The following is a 14,859-nucleotide window of genomic DNA, read 5'->3' on the forward strand; positions in this document are numbered from 1 at the left end:
TTTCTTCTCTTTGATAATCTACCCTACAAATTCTAGCTGCCTTAGCCAATCTGAATTCTCAACTCTGTCTCAGGAAACTCAGGAAAACTGCCAGGCTTCGCTGGGGTTCCCTTGCCTGTGCTGTAGCCTCGAATCTCTCCAGGCAGGAAGCTGGGGAGATGGCAGTTTCCTCTCATTTCTTTCTCTTCTTCCAGAGATCACTGTCTTGTGCAGCATGTTGTCCAATGTCTGAAAACTGCTGTTTATATATTTTGCCTGCTTTTCATTGTTTAAGGTAAAGGGTAAATCAGGTCCCTCTTATTCCATCATGTCAACAATTGAAGGTCAGTTTTGATTTTCAAATAGAGGATAGGGAGGTATATTGAACCAATTTTGTATCAGAAAAATAAGCTAGAGTATGACCATGGCCCAGTTATTTATCCTCTTCTTAGCTTTGCTTTCCTCATCTATAAAATGAAGAGGTTGGTCTCTATGATCATTAGGTTCTTCTCTGGCTCCGAAATTCTGTGATTAAGCACAGGTGAATTTTTGCAGAGAGAATTGTATATGGCTCCAAAGTGATAATTTAAAGATTCACTACTATGGAACTCCTGTTTTGCCATAGTAGGGTAAATTTAGAACAGATCTGTGTTTTAATAAATGAAGAAGGAGTCTTTGGTTACAAACTTGGAAGGGACAATACAAATCCCATAGCACACACATGTAAAATGACCAAACACTTTGAAGAGGGGGAAATGTATAGGAATATTCTTAGTTTCATTATTAATTACAGGGCATTATGTTTTGGACATAGTAGGTGTTCAATAAATACCTGTTGAATATCTCAGTGGTACTTGAAGCCATTTTTCTAACAGGGAAAAGTGATTGAAAAGCTTCCACTATAGCAAAAGTTGGAAACAAACTAAAAATTCATCAATATTGAGATTCATCAGTGGTATACCCATGTAATGGAATATTATACAACAGTCAGGAATACTGAAGCAGACTGGTATGCACTAATATGAAATACTTTCAAAGATGCATTTGTTAGGGGCCAGCCCGGTAGCGCAGCAGTTAAGTTCACATGTTCTGCTTTAGAGGCCCAGGGTTCACCAGTTCAGATCCCAGGTGCGGACACAGCACTGCTTGGCAAGCCATGCTGTGGTAGGCGTCCTACATATAAAGTAGAGGAAGAAGAGCACAGATGTTAGCTCAGGGCCAGTCTTCCTCAGCAAAAAGAGGAGGACTGCTGGCAGATGTTAGCTCAGGGCTAATCTTCCTCAAAAAAAAAATAAGACGTATTGTTAAATAAAAAAACAAGATCACTATATATAAATATTTTTATAGTCATATATATTTCACAATAAAAAAGATTTATTTTTTATTTTTATTTTTTTTTGAGGAAGATTAGCCCTGAGCTAACTACTGCCAGTCCTCCTCTTTTTGCTGAGGAAGCCTGGCCTTGAGCTAACATCGTGCCCATCTTCCTCTGCTTTATATGTGGGATGCCTACCACAGCATGGCGTGCCAAGCAGTGCTGTGTCCGCACCCAGGATCCGAACCAGTGAACCCCTGGCCGCCGAGAAGCGGAACGTGCGAACTTAACCGCTGTGCCACCGGGCCGGCCCCTGAAAAAGATTTAAAAAGGAATTGAAAAGACAATGTGTATAGTAATATATATAATTATATATTTCATATGTTATATAGAAATAATATCTTTGTTAAGGCAATATATACATACATGCTTGTAATATTCAGAGAATGCATGTAGATAGATATACGAACTGGTGACACTGGTGCCTCAGGGGAGGAAGACTAGGGGACAGTGTGAAAAGAGAGATTCACTTTCCCCTTTATACTCTTTTATATGCCCTTTGAATTTTTTATGATGTGCATATGTTATCTAGTTTCTAAAAATGCTGCTACTGGATATGTGCTTTTTTTTCAGTGAAATAACTGAAGTTGTCTAAAATGGTTAGATTTCCATAAAGCAGTCTGAGAAGTTTTCCCTGTCTTTAGATTATGTGTTTAATAGAGCCAGACCACACCCACTCTTTCTGCTATTACTCCAGGAAAGTACAGGGCACCTCCACGGCTATGATCAATTTCCTATTCTTTATGAAAAGAATCATTGTGCTAGACACCTAAATGCCTGGGACCTGCAGCATAATGCTTGCTTGAATATGGGTGGTTGAGAGAAAAAAAGCAAGGCCATTTGTTTCTAACGATCCTGTATACATTTTATGGTATTTAATTAACCTTTATAATCTAACCGACTGGTCTTTCTGGCTTCCAGAGGAGCTAGAAGCAGCACAGGGTGCACGAGCTGGACGGTAAAGTGAGGCTGTGTGATTCACAAGATGTTAACTTGTAGCCAGTTTGCTACTTTCCAAGGCTACAGGTAATGTGTAAATATGTTTGAAAGAGAGTAAAATAACGCCCACCAAGTGGGCACACTACTTTTTATGTTTTAGGGAGAGAGGTACACCTCTGGCAAGCTATCTTAAAAGAATGACTTCTAGGCGCCAGCCCAGTGGCGCAGTGGTTAAGTGCATACGTTCTGCTTCGGTGGCCCAGGGTTTGCCGGTTTGGATCCCGGGTGCAGACATGGCACCACTTGGCAAGCCATGCTGTGGTAGGTGTCTCACATATAGAGTAGAGGAAGATGGGCATGGATGTTAGCTCAGGGCCAGTCTTCCTCAGCAAAAAGAGGAGGATTGGCAGCAGATGTTAGCTCAGGGCAGATCTTCCTCAAAAAAAAAAAAAAAAAAAAAAGGGATTAACTTCTAGTTGTAACCTGTGTTCCTACAAGTATCTGATTCACCTCAGGTAAAACTCAGCCCAGTATTTCCTGGAAGACCTGGGGAGATATTTGGAAACATATGTGCAAGTCCAAAATTAAAAATCCACGGCTCATTATGCAAGCCAGAAAAAGTGCTAGGATTTGCTATTATACATGTCCAAGGCATTTTCTTCTGACTCTGTTATCTGCTTTAAAATTTCTGGTGCTATTGCTGGTTTTGAATTCTTGAAATGCCAGTGTAGCAAGTAGATAGTCAGTGGCAGAAAGATGCCTCCAAGATCCAGCCAGCCAATGAAAGAATATGAAGAATAAGATTCTTGACTTCAAGAAGCTTATTTTTGTCATTTGGGAGATATTGTGTAGAAATCACTATAACACGTGAATCATGGGAAGGAAAACATTTCTGTTGAGGGGGGAAATGTTATTTAAAATGGCAATGTTTTTGGTGGGTTATGCATTGGCAGGAAGAGTCCTGCTTCCCCTCCCCCATCAAATCTGAGACAAAGACCAAGAATTTAACAAAAGGGAAGCCCCTGCTATGGGTGCCAGATTTAGCAAATAAAAGTGCAGGATGCCCAGTTAAATTTGAGTTTCAGATGAACAACAAATAATTTTTTTAGCATAAGTATATCTTATGCAATATTTGGGATATACTTACACTAAAAGATGATTTGCTGTTTTATCTGTCAATCCTAGCCACTACACAAAGTAGAAATGATGCATTATATGTTGTTGTCTTTCCCTCACCTCTTGGTTCCCTCATGGTGAGTGAGTTGCTATTGACACCCTCTTCACAAGTAGGATCCAACCAGGGGTGAGAACACAGCCAAATTCTTGCTATGCTGCAGAGACAGAATGGAGGAACAGGCTATAGACTGACTTATCTTAAGAACAACTGTGAGATAAACCCCCTTCTCCTCCACATATAAACCAGATGGAGGTGGCCCTTATAATATATAGGTTGCAAGTTGAGCCTTTTAATTTGGATATTAAAGGAAAAGATGATTCCAGAAGGCTGGAGGACTTGAAGAAATTCCATACTATGGAAATCCTTGGGGTGACTGAAGGTGGAGGTTCCATAAGCTGGTGAATGCTGGAGATGAAATGGTGTAAAACTGCTATAAGGAGTCAGGCTGAGGGAGCTCCTGGCTTCACGCCATGCTAGCTTCCAGAGCTGGAGAACGTGGGGGTGCAAAGACAAGGGTAGTGATTGGGATGCACAGGTGGATTTGTTCACTGGATTGTGGAAGGTCTTAGAGACCATGTTAAGGATTTTGGGCTAATCCATGAAGCAATGGGGCCCCCCTGGGGGTTTCTGAGCAAGAAATGGCATGATCAGAGTTGTACCTTAGGAATATTAATCTGGCAGTTCTTTACAGAGAGATTGCAAAGGGAAGAAAGAGTGAAGACAGGGTGATCAATTGAGAGGGCTACAGTCAGGGCCACCACTAGTCCATTTGGCATCTGTATGTGAATTAGAAAAGTCACATCCCCTGGGGGGATGCAGAGCAGAGCACACATTTTGGCAAAAGACAGTGCCAAGGCACATGGTTTGGTGGCTAAATCAGGGACTAGATTTCAGTTCCCCATTACCCTCTCAGCCAGTATAGTTGTTGATTATTTAACACTAGCGGCTTAATGCAGTAAAGGTTTATTCCTTGCTCACGTCACAGTCCAACGCCTGCACAGTGGCTCTTCTCGCAGTGGGCACTCAGGGATCCAGGCTATCTACCTCTATCGTATAGTGAGATGATCTGGAATATGTAGCCTCCAAGAGGCAGGGGAAGGAAGAGCTGAAGGTTCTTGCAGGGGCACTTATGGCCAGACTTGGAAGTGACTTACATCACTTCTGTCCACATCCCATTGGCTAGAACATGGCTCCAACCTGACTACAAAGGAGGCTGTGAAATATAAAGGAGGACAGTAACTTGTGCTGCTCTAAGTCTAGAAAGTACTGGAAAGGATTCTAGCAATTGGAGAAAGATTGTAGGAATATTAGGGGAAGTCTGATGCACTTTATTCAATTTTCATTTTGACTATAATAAAAAGAGTAATATCCTTTTTCTTGTGCAAAGCATTTTAATGAGCATCCATATCTAGCAGTTTGTTTTTTCTAGAATTGTATATGTGGAAAACCGTGAGTCATAAATATACGAGGGACCTCCACACATTATATGGTCCATGCTACTCTGTCAGAGCGTGACTGACTTAAGCCTAAAGCCATTAAAAATATGTATATACACCCAAGTTAGTGTCTACCTGTAAAAATGTGTCTTATTTCATCTGCATGTGATACTGGAGTTCAAGATTTGATGTGATGAATATAAAATTTATCCCAGGTCTTTTGGTGAGCAAAGTGGTAAATGGTAATCGGGAGACAGTAAAGGAAGGGTAAAAACTCTCCTACCACAAAAATCAAAATTATCTGTGTGCAACCCTGTTTACCAGAGCTCAGTTAGCCTCCCTGCTACTAAGTTAAGCACATAGAAGACAAAGAATTCTTTGAATGTTCAAAATACTATTGCATGGGCTCAGACCATCAAAATAGACCCCTGGCCAATCAGAATTTTGCCGTATTGGCAAACATCAGCCCTGGTGTACAGCCAGAGACACTTTAAGTACAAGGCCATGAGGAATCATAACTATAATGCAGAGTTGAAATAAATCTTTCAGATTCATCCCTATAGTGTCCATGTGCCTTAGACTTTCCAGGAAAATTCATATTTTAAGTATTAGATTTAGTTGTTAGATTTAGTTTCACTCCATCTGATGAGAAAAATATGGTCACCACAGCTGTATCTCTGTGGGAGGAGCTGGGAAGTGGATTCATTGTAAGTGGTGGAGGAGAGCTAATCAAGCACATTTTGTCTTAGAGGCACATAGAATATTAAAAGTGAAAGGCCTGCAGAGATTATTTTATTAGGCCCTTATTTTAAACATAAAGAATAGTCCTATAAAAGGAAAGACAAAGTTAATTGGATTTCTTCTATTATTTAGGAATGTGGACATAAGTTTGTGTAAGGTTTCCTACGATATTTTAAAAATAGCTATTAAAAGGTATTAGAACTTCCTTGGAAACCATTTGCAGGATCTAACAACGTGTAAAGACAAAACTGCTTTTATTTAGTCAAATCCTTTCTGTTGAAACAAAGTCCACGTTCTTCGCTCATTCATTCACGCATCCATTCATTCAGTAACTATTTATTGAGCATCTCCCATAGGCCAGGCACTATTCTGAACACTGAGGATACAATGGAGAATACATCTGATTCAATGATCCTGTGTTAGGATTTTGCTGTTTTGTAAATGAAATATTGAGCCTGACAGAATGAACAGAATTTTGGGTTTGGGATCAGAAGACCTGAATTCTAAATGTCAATATACTGAACCATGAATTACATTAATGGTACCAAATAACTAGTCACTCAAGCCCCAAATCTCATTCATCTTTAGCCACTTTTTCAACTAATCAGTTATCACATCCTTCACAATTCCTGAATTCACCTCCTGCTATCCATTTCATTTCCTGGTTATTTCTGGTTTAAATTATTGTATCCAGAGCCATGCCACATATTGTGGAAGTCATCTACCACATGTGGCAGAGACATTAGTGCCCACCAAATATCCATGTGCTCCTCTGTATTTCCCAGCCTCCTTTGTTGTTAATTCAGAGCTATATGATTTCTGTTGCTACTATTTAAATGTTAGATATTCATAAACTCTTTGTTTCAACATACGATAGCATTAGCTTTTAGTAAAACTTGTCTGGAGATTTGCTTTTAAGATGTCTATCTGTCCTATGTGAAGACAGGTTTATCCCATTGTCATAGGGCTTTCATCTTTTTGCTAATTTTAAAAGGAGCCATGAGTGTTGCATTTACATAGCTCATGATTTCTCCTGAGCTCACTTTGTGACCAGACCAGTGTAAAGGAGGCTAAGTCATTTGGTTGGTGAGAAACTAGATGGTCCATGTGGAGACGAACTCCAACACAGCCCACTTGACTTCATAAACAAACCAAGACCAACATTTACTGGAAACCATGCATTAGAGAATTTGCAAAGGCCAATATGAAGGCTGAGATTGAGTTAAATTGCTAAGTACTGAGAACAGAAGGAGAGAGTGGTAAGATCTATAGGTGAATATCAGTGAGATTAGGAGAGTTGTAGAAAACTGAAGGAGAAAGTAAGGGAAAGGAGTATAGCAGGGTACCAGAGATGTCAATTCTTGTGTCTGCCCACCTCCTGCTTCTACTAAAGGGTCCCCATAGCTCCTAGTGAAGAAGCAGCCACCATCACCTTGACACAGTAGTTTGGACCAGAATTAAGACCTGACTGAAGGCCAGAAGACCTATGATGTGTCTTAGTAGAGAAAGACATGAAGATCCAATGAGATTTCCCTCTCTGGAGAACGTGAACCAAGAAACTGAGAATTTGAAAGTTAAGATTGGGGCCAGCCCAGTGGCATAGTGGTTAAGTTCGCACGTTCTGCTTTGGCGGCCTGGGTTTCACTGGCTTGGATCCTGGGTGTGGACCTACACATTGCTTGTCAAGCCATGCTGTGGCAGGCGTCCCCCATATAAAAAAGTAGAGGACGATGAGCACAGATGTTAGCTCAGGGCCAGTCTTGCTCAGCAAAAAGAGGAGGATTGGCGGCAGATGTTAGCTCAGGGCTAATCTTCCTCAAAAAAAAAAAAAAGTTAAGATTGTGTCTTGTGCCACGAGAAAGATGAAATTATAAGGGAACAAAAATTATGAGCAAGCAGAAACCAAAAGGTAGAATAAAGAATGGAAGCCAGTTGGTACTGAGAGAAGAGCAGATGAGCAGAAACCACCTGGGGAACGAGAGAGACAGAAAGGTGGAGGAGCAGGTCTCCATTCACCTCAGTATCTGATGGCAGTTCAGCCCCAGGGCAAGTTTCATTTCAGTTCACGTGTTTTGAACTGAAAACAGCTCAAAGTTCCCTTTCCTTGAAGTAACTTGGTTACTCGGCTCCTTGCACCTTAAAGAGCTCAGGTAAGTTGGATGGACTTCTCAGGCGTTTGACATGTCAGTGTAAGAGCCCAGAAGAATGGGAGTATATTTTAAACGAAATGATCAGCCCTGAAACATTAGTTTGCTCCACTTGACCCTATCGGTGTGACTTTACAAGTTTACTTATAAATCGTGCCAGCACATTTTATAGGGGGTTGTTTGTAGAACGTTTACTCTTTGTTTTAAATACCAACAGTTGTGTTGTAGCATGTACTACAGAACTGAAATGACATTCAGCCTTTGGTCCAGGAAATCTTGTCAATCACCTGTTTATTTTTCTTCCTGAGGTTCTGCTTTCATGTTATCTTGACTTTGGATTTAGATCAGATAATCATAATAGTATCCACAAAGGCTTGCTTTATCTTAGGGTTTTTGTAGAGCTATAAATGGCTAACATTTATTTTGTGCTTATTCTGTGCCAGGTACCCTTCTTTCTTTCTTTCTTTCTTTTTTTTGGTGAGGAAGGCTGGCCCTGAGCTAACATCTGTGCCAGTCTTCTTCTATTTTGTATGTGGGATGCCGCCACAGCATACCTTGATGAGTGGTATGTAGGTCTGTCCCTGGGATCCCAACTCATGAACCCTGGGCCATGGAAGCAGAACACGTGAACTTCACCACTATGCCACCCGGCCAGGCCGGCCGGCCCCCAGGCACTCTTCCTACTCATTTTACAGTAACAACAACCTGATGAGGTAGATAATATTATCATTCCCGTTTTACATGAATGAAAAAAATGAGACAGAGAGAAGTTTAAAAGTTTCCCAAGGTCTCATCACCATTAAGTGACAGAGCAAGGATTCGAATATAGTTAGAATCTGCGTTCTGAACCACGACTCTATACTGCCTTGTTCCCATGGTAACTGTAGAAGATCTTAACTAGCCAGAGGTTACGAGTTTCTGGATCCCCTTGGCAGTAAAATTGCAATGAAAATTAATTAACTCGTTCAACAAATATGCTGCTGGTGGTGATTAAGGCAGATAGGCAGGATCTCGGCCCTCAAGGGGCCTTCTGGTGTTTCAGACTTTTCTCAGCTTGGTCAGACCTAGTCTTTCTCCCCAGAATCTGATTTTCCCTCGGGTGAACTCAGAAGATAGTTTTTGCCCCTGCAAAGTGGAACATTGGAACTTTGGTGACTTCAGCAAGGTTCATTCTTACTGGAGCAAGTATTTATAACATATGGACAGTGGTAAATTATTATTATTATTATTCTTTGCTGGAATTTTTCTCTCTGAATTTTTTTTTTTCTCTTGCACCTATCCCATTCTTCCCCAGTCTGTATCTTCATTTTTGGTTTAAAATTTTTAAATATAGTACCATGTACTTGTCTTTGTTACATTTCTTTCAAATCTGTTTGGATTTGTTTCTCTTTTTTGTAGAGCATTAACAATCCAACTTAATATAATTTATCGAACTACTGTGGCATTGTATCAGGATTAGGTTCAGTGGATGGAACAGAAAAACCTAGATGGTAGTGGCTTAAATAAGACAGAAGCATATTTCTTTTTCACATAAAAGAATTTTGGAGGTGAGCAGTCCACTATTGGAATGGAGGTTCCACAAGTTGTCAGGGAGCCAGCTCTTTCCCACTCACTGTCATGCTATCCCCAGGATATGACTATCCTCCTCATGGTGGAAGATGGCTGAAAGAGCTCCAGTCATCACATCATATCCCAGGTAACAGGACGGAGAGAAGGGATGAGAAGGGTATATTCCCTTTCTTTTAATGACTTTTTCTTTTAATAGAAGTCCCACACAACATTTCTGCTTAGATCTCAACAGCCATAATTTAGTCATGTGACCACACCCGCTTGCAAGGGAAACTGGGAAATATAAGATTTTAGCTGAGCGGAAATAGGACCATCTAAAAATTGGAGGGTTGTTTATTATGGAAGAATGAGAGAACAGATATAGGGGGGTAATTTGAAGTCTCTGCTGCAGGTACTTTACACAGTCGGCATTTGATAAACATTTATTAGTTTCTTTTTATACACTTGATGACCATATTCTTGGAGGTATCACTCAAGCTGTTAATAAAGATAATGAATCTGGGGGCTGGCCCCATGGCCAAGAGGTTAAGTTTATGTGCTCTGCTTCGGCAGCCCAGGGTTTCACCAGTTCAAATCCTGGGCACGAACATGGCACCGCTCATCAGGCCACGCCGAGGAGGTGTGCCACATGCCACAACTAAAAGGACCCACAACTAAAATATACAAGTATGTACTGGGGGGAGTTTGGGGAGAAAAAGCAGGAAAAAAAAAAAGATTGGCAACAGTTGTTAGCTCAGGCGCCAATCTTTAAAAAAAAAAAAGATAATGAATCTAAGAATTTTCCCTCTTCTTACTTTTTACTTTATGATGACATCATATAGCATATCATTGCATTAATTGCATCTAAAATAAACCCACCTGGAATTAGTTTATGCAAAACGGGGAATATATTGGAAGGATATGGGGGAAACCCTTGGGAGAGGCCTAAGCAGAAGAAAAGGCAGAGATTCTGCCAATGGTCAAGAAACCCTGGAAATGGGCATTCCAGTATAACAAAGACACTTTATCCATCCTATCTGCTTCCCTCTATTCATTGACTTTATTCTCTCACTGCAGAATTTGTTTTTCCACTTGGCAAGAAAACATATCCAGTGACATCTCTCAGATTCTATATCTATGTGAGGCTTGAGATGACCTCTCCTTGAAAGTCTAAAAATCTTGGAGGAATGGCTTCACTGGCCATCTTGGGTCAGGTTTCCACTTCTTGACCAGTTAGCTGTGACCAAGGGATAGTCAGCAGTAACATGGCTCCTCCTGCTTCCATCATATGGTAGAAGTGTGGAAATGGGAGGAACATCCCTATAGGAAAGTTGGGCGCTGGCTACACACTTGTATAGTCTACACTATAATTATACATGATGGAAAAACACAGGTGGTCTGAATTAAATGAATGATGATGGAGAAAAAGATCTATCCTAAAGCACAAAAATTGATTTAGCTATGAATAAACATCATTTGACAGGACTGCAATATATAGAATATTTATGTGTTAGGCATTATGCTAAATGTTTTTTGTATGTTCAGTCATTTATTCCTCACAAGTCTATGGGTTAGAGATTATTATCCTCTTTTACAGATGGAAAAACCAGAGTTCAGGGAGGTTAAGTAACTTGTCCAAGATCATATAACTAGTATGTAAGCTACATTTGTCTTAACTTAAAAGTTTTTAACTACCAGGGTAATATACTGTCTCATTACTTCTCTATCTTGAGTTGGAAACTATGGTCATTTTTGATGAAGCAATTATTAGTTGCTTTTTTTCCCCTCAGTTCTGCCATAACAAAGCTATGTGAACTTGATAAATCTTGTAATGTGTCTGGGTCTTAATCTCCTCATCTATAAAAGGATTGGGTTGAATCAAATTACTTTTTCCCTTTGTTAATGTAGGTAATATTTTATTTCTGAAGGCAAGAGTGTGAGCTATTATATTTTTTACAATTTTAATTCATCCAATATTTTTGAGTGCTTCTTGAGCTAGATCTGTGTGAGGAACTGCGATGAAATTAAAGATATACAGGATGTAGTTTCTGCTTAGGGTGTTATGGAGAAGCAGACAAATTATTATTTTGCAGAATTAAAAGTTCAGAGAAGAGTAGCCTTCAGGAGCAATGTAACCATCAGCTCAATAATACCTTCAAGGGTTTTTCTCTCTGCCATCCTCAGTGTGTTGACTTCATTCTAAGGTGAGTTCCTCTTGTGGTTGTTTGATTGCTGCCACTGGCAATCTGGGTTATAGGCTGACTTGTTCATACCTGGTAGGAAAGAGAGAGTCCTCCCCCCAAGCATGGACTAAAAATCCTTCCCTTCAGTCTGATTGGGCCACTTTACCCCAGGACTATAATGGTTTTCAGGTGTATTAATTAGAATAGTATAGGACCTAGCATAATTTAGATTCTAGGTCATACTGCAGTAAAAAAATAACCCCAAATCTCAGTGGCTTAAACAACAAAGTTATATTTTTCACTCAAACTATATATCCACCCTGACTTGATGAGGGTGGGAGGTGGGCTGTGCTACACGGTCCTTTCTTGGGGACCTAGGCTGACAAAGGCTTTATCATCTTCAACAATACAGGTCTTGAGGCTGGGGAAGAATAAACACTGTAAGGACTTATACTTGCAATTAAATGCTTTAGCTTGAAGTGACACGTATCACTTCTACCCACAGCCCACTACAGGCTAGTGTCTAACTAGTCACATGGTCCAGCCATCTACAAGGGTGGGGGTGGGTGGCAGGGATGTATGTGTGAGAATGTCATCTCTGTATATGCCTGGAAAGACAGGGTAAGCATTACAAGTCTCTACCCTACCAGGGAATTTATTTACTGATTGACTCAGGCTAATTGAGTTCCCCTTCTGTAACTGGAGGTTGGATGGTTACCTAAAAAACAAACAAATAACAAAAACAAGGAACTCGATTAATAAAGAAGGAACAGGGGTGGATGTTGAATAAGAAATCAATTTCTTGTGAACTATATGATGTTGCATTCCAATGGAGAAGACAGAAATTTCAGCCATGGAGGCAAGTCACAGGAAGGGATAGTTCGGCTGGTTTCATCAGCCTTTAAATCAGTCACTTCATTTGCTCTTCAGACTGGAAATATTGGCTCTGGCTCTTTAATGAGTGGGTGTAGATACAGTTTCTATTTAAGGAGCTGGCTCAAAAGTGAGTTAAAATATTTACTGGATTTGAAAATATAGACTATTTTTCCATATTTGATTGTTGTAGTTACTGTCAATGGTGTGTCAAGCTGGCTAGATTTATAGTTTTAGAACTGGTAAACAACTAGAATTTATCTAGTCCAACCCCTTTATTTTATAGATGGGAAAACTAAGGCCCAAATGGGTAAAATGCACGGTCACATTTTGTACGTAGCAATAACAATGCTGTCCTTTGGCTGATTAGCGGCGAAATGGAATCCTAAAATGTAACTAGAGCAAGAATTAGCAAACAAGAACAATTAAAAGTTATTAGGAATGTTTCCAGGGCTGACATTCAGTTGGTCCACATTGGCAGAGATGGAAACATTTCTAAACTATTTGGTGAGCAGCTGCTCCTGCCCCTCCTGAGAGCCTCCTCAACCCTCCTCTGGGACCCTGCAGGTTCCCCCACGGTGATAACAGATCCACCTCAAAGGGTTGATTTGAGAATTAAATGATGGAAGTAAATAGTTTACCATGGGGTCTGGCACTCAGCAATATTAAACCTTGAGTATTATTTTTATCATAGTCGTTCATAAAATGGTAGTAAGTTTCAAACTAGTTCCTATAGGAATGCTCACTACTTTGGAAACGTGATAGTATTCGAGTTCATTAACTTTGATCTAGCTAACCTCTCAATAAAATGGCTACTTGTGTACTCACTTTAACTTTCATTTGGTCTTTTCCATTGTCTAATGGTTGACTCCTCCTTGCTCCACCCCCAAGACCCCACAGCTCTGGCTGATGACTAAGAATTTCACCCAGGCTGTGTGGAAGAAGAAAATGTACTGACAAGGTTCTATTAGTTCTCAGGATAACATGTCATGAAGAATGTTCTGTACAATGTTTTGTTGAGCAGAACTTCTTTGTAGGTTTTCAGATAAGCAAAGATAGTTCTCAAGCCTAGTTGGTGAGGGGAGGGGTGAAGGAGGTGGTGGGGCACTTCTACTTGCTTAAGCAAATATCAGAAACTAGGAGTGCCGAGAGGCAGGGGCAGGCAGCTGAGGAGAACAGAGAGCGTGAAAGGGCCCAGCAGCAGCGGGGGAGGCTGAGCTTGTGGAGAAAACCACCATTGACAGAGATGTCTTCTGGTGGCCAGTGATGTTTAGAACCTTTTGGGGATACTTTCTCTCTTAGAAATTTAACCTGGCAAGAGAAAGGCAGAGTTTCAGTAATATTCCTCTCTGGAGAGAGGAAAAGAAATGTGTTTTTTAAAAGCTGGGACTGTTGTGAATTTTCTGGAGATTCATTATTTGTCTGGAACTTAATATGTAAAGATTTGCTCTCAAAAGTCAGTTGTTTTAACTGATACTTCCAATTCTGACGTGGCAGCCAGATCCTGGAAAGGGCTTAGATAACAGTGTTCTGTCACAGGCTGAGAAGCACAGTGACTCAACCCCACAATCCGAATCACTGAAGAACTAGTTTCCGAGTGTATTCTAGAGACACTAAAGTTATTTGGTATTTTAATATATATTGTATTGTCCTATAAAAATGCACTAAATCTTGGACAAACATTCTTTGGACAGATTTTTTTTTTTGATCAGAAGGAGGTAGAGAAGATAAGTGTTTTAATTCCTAGGTTTTTGGAAAGGAAAAATGAAGGCCAGATAAAAAACCAGATGTTTTGAGGCAAATGTAAAGTAAAGCTTTAAACTTGGAGATTTTAAAGTATTATACAAGATAAGCTTTAGAGTTAAACACGCTTGCTAAAATATTTTTAAAATTCTGTTTAAACTAAAAAGTAAATATTCACCTCACCTCTGACTTCTAAAAATTATCTACAGTATGACTGGTAAGGCTTCAGCTTCTAATCCATCTTACCATAGCATACGCCTAAAATTTCTGTTCATTTCCAACAAACAAAGCGTGTGGCCCTTATAGCAGAATTTTGTTCCGTTTATAAGCTTAGTGCAGAAACCTCTTTAGTAGAGGACAGCAACCATACCGTCAATAAACGATTGCTGAATGATGACATCTAAGCTCTCTGAGCTAGAACATAATTCTGGCTCTGCTAGCATGTTTTTGTGTGACCTTAGATAAGTCACTCTACATTTCTCTCAATTTTCTCTTATTACAGGAAGAGAAGGATAAAAATGACTGCAAACTACTTCATGGAGAGCTTTTTGTTTAAAGGCTGACGACAAATACCAGAGTCACAAGGTCCAGCAAACCTCCCTCAGAAGCAGTTGAGCTTCTTGAGGACAGGGAACTTTTTTTCTTCTTTGAATCAGCAGTATCTTATTTGTATTTCTGTAATACAGTTCCTGGCCTAGAAAAAGGTCTCAAAAAATGC

Source organism: Equus przewalskii, chromosome 25 (genome assembly GCF_037783145.1).
Source record: "Equus przewalskii isolate Varuska chromosome 25, EquPr2, whole genome shotgun sequence".
Classification (NCBI taxonomy): Eukaryota; Metazoa; Chordata; class Mammalia; order Perissodactyla; family Equidae; genus Equus; species Equus przewalskii.